Genomic DNA, 11,686 nt, shown 5'->3' with positions numbered 1-11,686 from the left:
TATCACCCGCATACAAAACATCAAGTCACACATTTATTATGAAGCTTCATGGGAATGAGGTCATTTCTAAGTTCCAAAGGAACAAATTCATTGGAATTCAATAAATGTGGAATTAAAGAAAAATAACTTCTTAAAAAATGAACTACCATAAACAGTGCCACTTTACAATGGAGACTTTGTCTTCCACAGCAGTGCCCCCATAGGGTGGTGGGTCTCTGGGGAAGAAGAAAGAAACCATGGGGTCTGTAGAGGTGGAGGATGTGGTAATGGAAAGGCCTCCAGGGGTCCCTATGACCAAAGCTTTGGAGTCACAGGTGAGAATAAGGACCCTGAAAGCTCAACTAAATTAACTCTCTATTCTCAGAGGTCTCTATCCAAGAGGAAAATGTGCAACAGTCAACAACATGCCATGAAAAAAGTCGAAGCTCCAGGCCCAGGAAGATTCCAAAACAATCTGAGAACTCTTTTCTGTCATCTTCCACCGAGCAGACCTCTCACTCCTCCAGCTACGGGGCTGCCCCAGGAAAGCCATGGGTCAGGTGTGCATATTTCACCAAGGTGCGCACGGTCAAGGGGGTGGCGGTCTCCTGGCAGACCAAAACCTCCTTTGACCCCGTGGGCAAGATGCCCCAGGTCTTTGAGGCCGAGCTCTCTGAGGAGAGCACCATCGGCTCTGCCCCCAGTCTGGCCAACACTGAGTCCCTGGTCAGCACCCTGGAGCCCTGGCAGGAGGGGCCCCAGACCTGTACCCAGGAGCCCACCGACCAAGGGGAGGAGCATGGGGAGAGACCCCGCGCAACCACCCCGGAGTGGCTGGTGACCCGTGAGCGCGGCTTCCGCTGCATGGCCTGCTGCCGCGTGTTCGAGTCCGGGGAGGCCCTCGTGGCCCATGCGGAGCATGGTGTGACTCAGGGCTTCAGCTGCCGGGTCTTCTTTGAAGAGCTGCTGGAGAGGCGGCTGCCAGGCTCAGTGCAGCGCAGGCCCAGACGCTGCCACCAGCTGGCCAGGCGTTGCCTGATGGCGGCCAAGAATAGGGAGGTGAGGGAGAAGAGAGCGGTCTGCAGACGCCTGGAGGAGCAGCTGGAGAAGCAGAGAGAAGAACTGAAGAGGCTGAGGCACCAGCTGGACAGGCTGAAGAGGCAGGAGACCAGGCTGCAGAAGGAGCAGGCACACCACCGAGGCCAGAGGGGGAAGCGCCTGAAGATGTTCTAGAACCCCAGGAATAGGAGGAGCAGGGCCTTTGGGCTGGAAACGTGGGCCCTTCAGGAGAGACCTCCATTCAGGTTCGTTTAACCCAGCCCCCCTGGAAGATCATACCCTCCTTCCACTGTGACCCTAACCCTCCCAACCCAAGTGCACAGAGAACTCCAGCCCTAAGGGGGATCTGGATGGAAGAAGCCCCAGATAGCTGACCACAGACACCAGGTCCCCTCAGAGGCTCCCCTGACCCAGGAGAGGACAGGACAGGCCTCATCTGGATGGTGAGATCTTGGGACCCTAAGGATGAGCGCAGCATAAATAGGGAAAGGGAAATGGGATTTCAGTGGGACTTGGGAGGATTGGGGGGGGGCCCTGCTGAGGTGTGATGGTGAAGGGGGTGTCACTGAGTTCTTTGGAGGAGAAGGAATCAGAGAGATGGCAGGATGTTGGGAAACATGTCTGCAGGTGAGCAGTGGACATAAAGCCCTAAACAAACAACTCTGGGTCCCTTCCCAGCAGTATAGAGGCAGAGAAAGAGGCAGGGCTTGGTAGGAGGAGAGGAGGGCAGGTTGAAGGAAAATGAACTCACCCCAGCCATGTCTTCTGGTCTCCTACGGTGAATTTGGGTTTATGACTGGGATGCATCCTTTTTGCCATATTAGGGGAATGTAAATGGGAGGTGATGTAGAAAAATCCCCCTGGGTGTTAACCGTTTCTGGATAAGAGTTGATCCAGGGCTTGCAGGATATTTCCTGTAGAGCATGTCCTAGGGGAAGGGGTAGAGCTTTGGAACTTTTTCTTCGCCTAAATCAAGCTGTACATTCCGGTTCTTGACATGTCAAACAAACTTGCTAATTTTCTTTTTGTTTTCCTGTGGTCAAATCTGACCTGTCCCGAGGTCAAAGAACTGGAAGAAAAAGGCCCTCTGAGGTGAAAGAACCAAAAGAGAGGACAGGCTTCAAACCCAGGGAGAAGAGCGAGAACACAGGTGATCAGAGGTAATGGTGGGAAGGGGCAGATTCAGGGCCAGACTCAACAGTGGACAACAAAGCCCCAGTCTCAGTCGCGACATCAAATCCCAAGTCTGGGGAAGCCCTGGACATGACCCGGGTGTATCCATCTCTCTGGGAAATGAGACCACAAGTATCACAGGGAACCCCCCAGGGGCAGAGGAATGGAGGGCAGGGCCTCTAGGATGGGCACCTCCATCCACAGTCTGTCCTGTGTGTATTCCTCAGAGTGACAGAGACGGCTCCTGCGAGGCAGAGGGTCAGAGGCAGAGAAGAACCAAGGTGTTCAGACCAGGTAAATTCTGCAGTCTCCTAAGGATCCAAAACGAAAAATCAGAGATTCTCAGAGGTATCAGGGTGGGAGGGGTTGGTATTCCCAGGCTGGGGAGAGGATGGCTGGGGAGGTGCTGCTTTCGGAAATCTTTTCATCAACATCTTTCTTCTTAAAAGCTACCTTCCCAGTTGATGTCCTCTATGATCTAGGCTCAGACCTGAATGGGGCCTAGAATGCACAAAGGCGGGTTATCCAGTGGGGCTAGGCAGGGAGGAGGTGGAAGCAGCATATCCGGGAAAGAGAATCTTCTAGAGGCGCATGAGTTACCTAGTGAATTGCACATGGCGTCCAGCCTTCTGAATTTAGCTGTAGACGTGTGCTTGCAAGACGTGTTTGAGGGGTAACTCTACTGACTTCCCAAAATTATTTTTGGTCATTTCCAGTTATAGAGACCAGAAGAACTCACTGCCTCCAAGAACAACAAGAAATCCACTGGATCTGATTATTACTCTCTGTGGTGTGCTGTCCTTCCAGTGATTCAAATCTTTTGTCTGTCATTCTGGAGAATTTTCACCTATTTTAAATATCTAACAAAACACGTTAAAATATACATATATCTATGATGTTTATGAATTTCCAAAGCTCTGAAATTGTTTTTTATCACATTTGCAAGATCACAGATTTGTATGACAAAAAAATTTATGTCAGGGTCCCACCCTCATATGTAATTTGGTCCCGCTCCCACAAGGTATCCAATGGTAATAGACACACGTGTATCCTTCCCTACACCTCTCTGCAGGGACGCATACACACAGTCACAGGTACACAAGTACATCTGCTGGGGTGTTTACTTTTATGAAAGCCTGGTCACACTCCACCCACAATGCTCTCGCCCCTTATTTCACTTAATATTCTACCTTGATTCTCTTTAAGTCATTAGATATGGCACTGACACTATATTTTTTGATCTTTTAACTTACATGAATAATTTAAATAGATGATATCAATTCAGTACACTTTATCTGGACTTCTACATGTTGTTGTCAGAAGCTATCAAGTCAGTTCTGACTCACAGTGGCCCTTTGCACCACAGAACAAAACACCACCCGGTCACGTGCAATCCTAATAATCTTTGCTCTATTTGAGCACACTGTTGCAGCCACTGTATCAATCTCATTGAGGGTCTTCCTCTTTTTCACTGGACCTCTGCTTTACCAAGCATGATGTCCTTTTCCAGGGACTGGTCCCTCCCTCTTGATAACATGGCCAAAGCCATCCTTGCTTCTAAGGAACATTCTGGCTTTCTCCCTTTAAGACAGATTTGTTCATCCATACATAACACTACTAAAATGGAAACATTATCATCCATGCTTTTTAAGTCCACTCTTCCTGCGTGTTCTACCTCTCCTCCCTCTGTTCTTTCCTGCAAGTGAATCCAAGATAATTCAGGTTAACAATGTGGTAAGTAGTCTCTCTTATCCTTGCTTAAACAAGCACACGGACTTATACACACTCATAAACATAAACAGGTATTCAAGCATATTCAAACAATTGATATTGTTTAACCCAGATGTGATCATTTTATATACACTTCTCTGCATGCACCTTGATTTTTTCAGTAATACTTCAATAATACTTCACAGAGATTTTTCCCACTCAACTACTACAACTCATTTATTGATGATGTAGCTTTACCATAAGTTATCTATCATTCAACTATCAATGTACAGTCAATGTTTGGTCAACACTAATAATAACTATCAGTTGTATACTACAGGATCTGTTTCTGTGGAATAGACTCCATAGAGTGAGATTTCCAGCTCAAAGTATGTTTTTAAAGTACAGAGCCATGGCCATGTCTTTCCCCTAGAGGCTGTCCTAAAGCACCTTTCCAGCCATGTCTCAGGGTATCCTTCTCCCCACAGCCCAGCCAGCCATAGATGGTGTTGATTTTTAAATTGTGCCAGTTTCACTGGGACTTTGATATTTTCTTAACTACCAGTGTTTTTGAGCAACTTGGACTATGTTTATTGGGCATGTGGATTTGCTGTGAACGATCAGTTTGAATTCACTGCTCATTTCTCAAGTGCTTAACTTTTATCCTTCTGTGTAAAATGGAAATTGTTATTAAGTCTTGTCATCTCCATTTCACATGATTTTCCAAATCTATCATTTGTGTATCACATTTTTGCAAGCTTTGTCCCCCAGAACGATCACTTGAGTCAGCACTGTTTATTAAATAAATATAATTTTCTCAAAATACCACCTTTGTATCAATGGTTATTGTGACTTCTTAGCAGATTTTGTTTCATTGGTCGACTTGTCAGTTTCTATGCTATGTAATATCAATTTGTTCTGCTACCTGAAGAGGTAGACACCTGTTAGTATCCTGCTTTTTCATGTTTTTCTTCTCTATACCTTTTAAAGCAGCCGCAGTGTTGCAGTGATTAAGTGCTCATCTGCTAATCCAAAGAAGGTTTGGCAGGTCGAACCCACCAGGGGGCACTGAGGGGAAAGACCTGTTGTTCTGTTCCCATAATGATCACAGCCTAGAAAACCCTATGGGGCAGTGAAATGGGATCGCTATGAGTCAGAAATGGACTCCAAGTCTCCTAACACCAGCAACATCCTCTGCTATCTACTGTACTATTTGTAGCATATGATTACTGTATACAATTCAAAAACAACTATCTTAATATTCCGACTGGAAATACATTCCACTTATATATTAGTTTTAGGGACCTCCATTTGATTGACAAGACTTCTCATTTGAAAATATGGCATATTTTTTGCATATATTCAGGTTTCATTTTATGTATTTTAGTACATTAGTTTTCGTCATAGAGGTCCTTTGCTGCTCTGGTCAAAACAATGTTTTCCTAAATATTTTACAGTTTTGAACACAGTTTGATCCAGTCAAGTAGTAGGGGAAAGAGAACGGTCTGCCCTTCTCACCCTTGCCAATTTGAGACCCTCATGTCTATACTGGAGACAAACCATTGATTGTGATGTATTTGTCTTTTATTCAGGTATGCAGTTATATCATCATTCTTTGAAAAATCTCTTATTATACTTATACTAGTTATTTAAATTTTCTAGTTTATTCCTTCACCTTAAAACTATGTTGAGTGATACCAAAATTTTTGTCTAGTTCCAAATTTATCAGAATGAGTTGAATATTAATTTTCCATTTATCTCACACCTGCTAAGTTTGGGGAAATCTATTATGCCCCAATAGATAACTACTACTCTGACCTGCTGACCATTATTGGAATCACACACAACTTGTTTCTGACGGTTAAGTCCTTCCACCTGGCCTCTGTGGAGCTGGGATCCCATGATTTGCATTGCTGCTAGGCAGCCCAGCTCCCACTAACAACCTGAGCCTATAGACGATTGTTGCTGTTAGTTGTCATCAAGTCATTTCTGACTCATGACCACCCCATGTGGGCATAGTAGAACTAACTGTTCAATAGTGTTTTTAAGGCTTTCATCCTTTAGTAGTTGATGGCCAGGACTGTCTTCCAAGGACCCTCTGAGTACGTTCAAACTGCCAAACTGCCAGACTTTCGGATAATAGTCAAGCACTTAACTGTTTGTGGCGCCCAGGGACTCCCTACAAAGTATACATATTGGTAAGCTCTGTGTTACTGGTGCTCCCTCATTCATGTCCGCATTCCTTATTCTTTTGATGAAATGGGTATCCTTCAGGGCCTCCAAGAAATGGTCTTACAGAAGACTAACACAGACATGCCCACATATTGGAGGCTTTTAATCCCTCTTCCAACATCTGACACAGCAGGTCTGGCATTTCGATTTCAGAGAATGTGGGCCATTGCCTTTTCTAAGCTTCCAAAAGCAATCCCACAGCATATTAAACCCATTTCCAGAACCCTTGCTACGGCAATAAATCCTTGTCAACAAACTCTCCTTGACCCAACTTTATACTAAATGCCCCTTGACTCAGCACCTTCAGCACCCACTCCTCAGCACACCCCCGTCCTGCTCACACAAGGCAGCCAGGTCTTGCAGCTCCTTCAGTGTACAGTCCCTCCGCCCCTCCAGCCACAACCAGCACTGCCCCCGGTGGCTATGCTGGTATCTGACAACTAAGTATCTGGACAAATGCATGGGTCACTATCTCAGGACTCTGCAAAGGAAAGTGTTGAAGGTGGATGGGGGCAGGGTGGAGCCAGAACATAAAGTATGAACATTCTAGAGGCTGAAATTAAATGACCCCAAATCTCACAGCTGCACACCCGTTGTGGACAGAAACAGCTCCGAGAGAAGCCCTCTCTCATATAAATGGGATAGAAGGTCCGCAAAGGAGAGAGACAGGCAGCTGGGTAGGTGGGCAGACACCTGAAACTCTGGCAGAGGAGAATCCTTCTCTCTGACCAGAGTATGGAAGAACCAAATATTGTAGAGAAAGCTCCATTACATTTTCTCTTTCTCTGCTGTTAACTGACACCTAGTCAATTCTACCTCAAAGGGTGAGACTTTTCAAAAGCTGATTGCCAGGCTTGTCTTCTGAGGTGCTTCTTGACAGGTTCAAACTGCCAGCCTTTTGGCTGGTTGTCCAGTGCTTTGGCCCCATAGGCAGAACCAGTCACTGATGTGCACAACAGAATGAGGAGATTAAAGCCCCAGCATTCACGCCAGTGGGCCAGGAAAGCACTCCTTCTGAACTCAGAGAGCAGAAGAGAAAGAGAAAGAGGAGACTGTGCAAGAAAGAGATTCTGCAGACTTGCCATGAACTCCTGGTTCACCCCCCAGGTGCATATCCATTGCCCTGACCCAAAGAAGCATTATCAAATCCTTTAAGACCCGCAGTATGGGTTAGAATGCCATCAAGGTTCCATACTGAGTGGCGCTCACATAGATTAGACTTTAATACAGCTGCAAAGCCTTCAAAAATTGAACTCACGTTTGAACCATAGAATACAGAAGATGGGACAGAACTTGGAGCCTGAACATAACTGGGTCAATTGACTGCTAAAAACAAAAAAATTCTCCATAAAATTTAAGCAGGACTTGTACTCTCAAAATCATAAGAAACAGATTTTAAAATGCTATTCTAATCCAAGAAATAACAGGGACACTTTTTAAATAAATGGAAAGATAATAGGTGCTATTTGCAAATGAAAATTTTACATGTTAAAAGTACAGTTGTAGAAATCAAAAATTCAATTGATATTTTCACAATAGCAGAATGGTGATGACAGAGAAAAAAACTAAATACTTGAAATAAGATCAGTAGAAAATATCCATTCTGCAAACAGAGAGCAAAATATGGAAAAAAAAATGGACAGTGCCTCAAGAACTAGACAAAAAGCTTATTTATTGGAACTCCAGAAGAAGTGGACAAAATGTGTGGTGAAGAAAATAGTATTTGAAAAAATACTGGCTGAACACTTTCCAAATGTGGTGAAAGACATAAACTTACAGATTCAAGAAGTTCAGCAAACCACAGCAAGTTAAAGAATTCCATGCCCCAATACCGTATTTGCACAAAAATATTCTGCGGGTTATAGGTTTTTTGCCAACCCAGTGGGCCTTACCCCACATCCCAAGTATATTTGTAAGTACATTACTCTAATTTTGTTTTTTTTTTTTTTAAACAGCAGCATGTAAAAAGAAAAAAACAGTATACTGTACTCACAGACACACCCAGGAGGGGAAAAACAGTTGACACACATATATATATATATATAGAACATGGGTTACTTGCATAAAAATACCATACATCATAATCAACTGCAGAATAACAAAGGTCAAGAAAATACTCAGGAAGGAGGTAGAGAGAAAACAACACATTTCACCTGAGAAAAATAATTTGAATGACTCTGTATTCACTATCAGAAGCCATGGAAGCCAAAAAAATAGATTGTGAAACATCATTTTTTCAACCCTGAAAGATGGAAATATTAACCCAGAATTCTATGTATCATGTATCTATGTATCATTACCTTCAGGAGTAAAGCACAAATAATGCCATTCTTAGGGGAAAGAAACCTGAGAGAATTCATCACCAGACTTCTAAGTGAAACACTAAAGGAAGTACTTCAGGTGGTAGACTTGGAATTTCAGTTGTATTTATGGAAAGCAGAAAACGTGGAAACTATGTGGTTAATATACTACGTCAACACTGTAGTTACTGCACAACATGGCGCTGGACAAGCCTCTTTGGAAAGTTTTTCCAGTCTCTTGGAAACGCTTGGAAATACGTCCTGGCAAATCATTATTAGAGAATGGAATTAATTTTGACAATACCTGAGAGATGTCTGCAGTCAAGTCTCGTGAATAAACTGGAAAATAAATTTACTGACTGAAACTAAGGTGGGGTAACAAAACATGAGCCTCAGTTCTTGTGTGGCCATGAGCTGGCTCTGAAGGCCAACCTTCCCCAGAGAGGCACTTCAAGCACATGGGGGGCAACGGCTTCCTGTTGTTATTGCTAGGTGCCATCGAGTGGGTTTCTGAGTCATTGTGGCCCAGTGTAAAAGGAGAACTGCCCCGATAGGGTTTCCTGGTTTGTAATCTTAACGGAAGCAGTTCGCCAGGTCTTTACTCCTTAGAGCCTTTTGGTGGGTTCAAAAAACTAACCTTCGGTTAACAGCCGAGTGCTCAAATTTGGCACCACCTGGGCTCCTTGGAGCAATGGCAGCACCACAGAATTTGGTAGAAACCTTCCCATAGGCCTTCTCTGAGAGGTAACCCCTTGCTTAAGGACCAAGTTTAGGTTTTATATATACTCATTCTACATAAAGTCTAGATAAGAACTACAGTGCTTCCTTGAGCGGACAATATGTATATGCCCTCCATAAACAAAATGTGTCAAGGGCAAAGTTTAATATTAAACCAAGGCATTTCCCGTCAGTCCTTACCTGAGAGGGTCTTCGTGAGAACTTCCTGAGACTCTTGGAAAAGGACTTAGTAGACACTGCTTCTTTTTACCTCTTCGCTCCTGAACAGAAACCTCTGCTAAGAGGTCATGCATAAAGCTCCAAACGCCTCTTCTTATCCTGAATGTAAGCCGTGTAATAAGACCAGGAACTAGGCATTCAGCTGGGTGAAGAAACCCAGGAGTACTTCCTGTCTTCAACACCTTCCAGTTCCAGCGAAATCCTGTTACAAGTCACTAGATCAGCCCAGGAGCTGGAAGACTGAAATTCCTGGTCCTCTGACAACTGGGAAGGGCAGGGTGGGGTTAGGCAGAGCCTCCTTGACCATCACTTGCCCCAAGAGGCTCTGGAGGCTGCTTCATGTTATAAGTCAAAGGCCCTTCCAGCCCAGGCACATAAGAGCAGGGGAAGACTTTGTCCATTGAAAGAAAAGATGGATACAGGAGTGGCAGGTTTTAGGGCACTCAGCATTGGTCAGCTTTGCGACTTCAGGACATCCTAGCCCATGGTCGCCTTCACGACTGGGCCTTTATAGCCTCTTCACCTCTCCGTCCTTCCCAGTTCTCTCCCAGCACCATGAGCTGTGGCTTCTGCTAGTTTCAATGATTTCAGTATTTCACCAGCTCCTCACCCCACTCAGGGGAGGCAGTTTTGCAGACTGCAGGACACAAATCCACAGTGCTGTTTACGTATCCTTCAGCAGAAACACTTCCGAGGGTACAAGTTGGCCTCAGAGATTCTGAGACCCAGGCAGAGAGAAGCCCAGGGGGAGGGTCACTGCCTGCAGGAAGTGTCAGCACTCTCAAGGGTCATGTCCCTGGGGTCGTGCCCAACTGCAGGAAAAACAAAGTGGGCTCTGAGGCTCCGTGTGCTGACCGTCCAGTACACAGGCCCTGGAAGCCTTGGAAGGATTCTGTCTTAGTCTAACCCAGCACTGGGGAAATCCTCACAGGGTAACAGCAGTGATATGCCTGGGGATCTTTATTCTAAAAGTCTCAAAGCAGTTGATACAGTCTTGTGAGGTGGGAGATGAGAAAGCTTGGGACCACCGAGAGAGGGTGGAAAAGAAGGAAGACTTTATCACTCCCCCTGTTCAAGTTTTTTTTTTTTTTAATTGCAACTGGGGCTCCAAACAGGTCTTTGTTGTTAAAGTTGTATTTCTCTGTGTTAATTTATGATCCTTAACTCAAATCTAGAGTTTCGAGCTCATTTTGATAATTGCTCTTTAGTCTGTGGAGACAGGAGTCTGCCTTCAGCCAGTGGTGAGAGTGGAAGAAATAAAGTCCCTAGTCCAGACCGGGGCAGGCTCTGCTGCTCCGCAAACTAGGGGTGCGGTCCCTGAAGAGCCCTTCTGAGGACAGCACAGGAGGGGCGTCCAGCCTGGAGAAAGGGCAGAGGGGGGTGGGGGATTGTTTGTGTGAGCAGTGTGGCCTCTGTGGCTTCGCCTTCTCCTCCTGGAAGTGCAACCTGGGGCCCTTCACGTGCGGAGCCAGAGTCCTAGGGTGACCACAACTCTCCCACCCTTTCTGGGTCACCCTCCGGACCCAAGTCCCCATACGCCTCCTCTGCCCTCCTATCCCAGCATAAGCACTGTGACTGGGCTCAGGGGTGTACCCTGGGACTTGACAACGGTAGCCTCAGGCTTCCCCTAGTTCTGGTGGGACCTGTGAGCCTAGCGGGTCTGAGTTCAGGGCAAGGCTGGGTGGGCTGGGACTCTCGCAAAAGGCTCCTGCAGCCAGCTCCTTCCTGATGCACGTGAGATTGTGGTGGGGCAGCCTCCGACCTTGCACCTCCCCTAGGCGCCCCTCTCCACACAGCCCTTCCCAGTTCCCTCCCCCCCCAACAGCCCAACCACCTCCTCCTGCCTCCTAGTTCTAGAGGAGTGCTCTTTTGATGCGCATTTGCAACTGGCACCCCATGGCCCTGCACAGAGTCAATCCAGCTAATGACCTCAACCTGAAGTGCACAACTTTGAAACTGCTAGATAGGTGGGAAATGAACAACAAAAAAAAAAGAGGAGAAACACTTAACAACAGTTACAAAAAAAGTTATATGGGACTGTATTCTCACATCATGGACTCAAAGATGCTGGGTTGTATTTTTGTTTGCAAAGAAGTCTTAGATAAGGGAATTGGTGCCAGGAAAAGATGTAGAGTCTGACTTTGGAAAAATGAGGGAATATCTGGGATTGAGTAATTGACGTGGATGAGACTGAAAATAGTGATAACAACATAACATTTAAAGATGAAATCCTAGCAGCCTAGAACATGCAGTGGAAATTTTTCTAAGTAGCACCA

The sequence above is a fragment of the Loxodonta africana genome, unplaced genomic scaffold (assembly GCF_030014295.1).
Source record: "Loxodonta africana isolate mLoxAfr1 unplaced genomic scaffold, mLoxAfr1.hap2 scaffold_43, whole genome shotgun sequence".
Taxonomy (NCBI): Eukaryota; Metazoa; Chordata; class Mammalia; order Proboscidea; family Elephantidae; genus Loxodonta; species Loxodonta africana.
Note: the sequence above shows the minus strand (reverse complement) of the source record.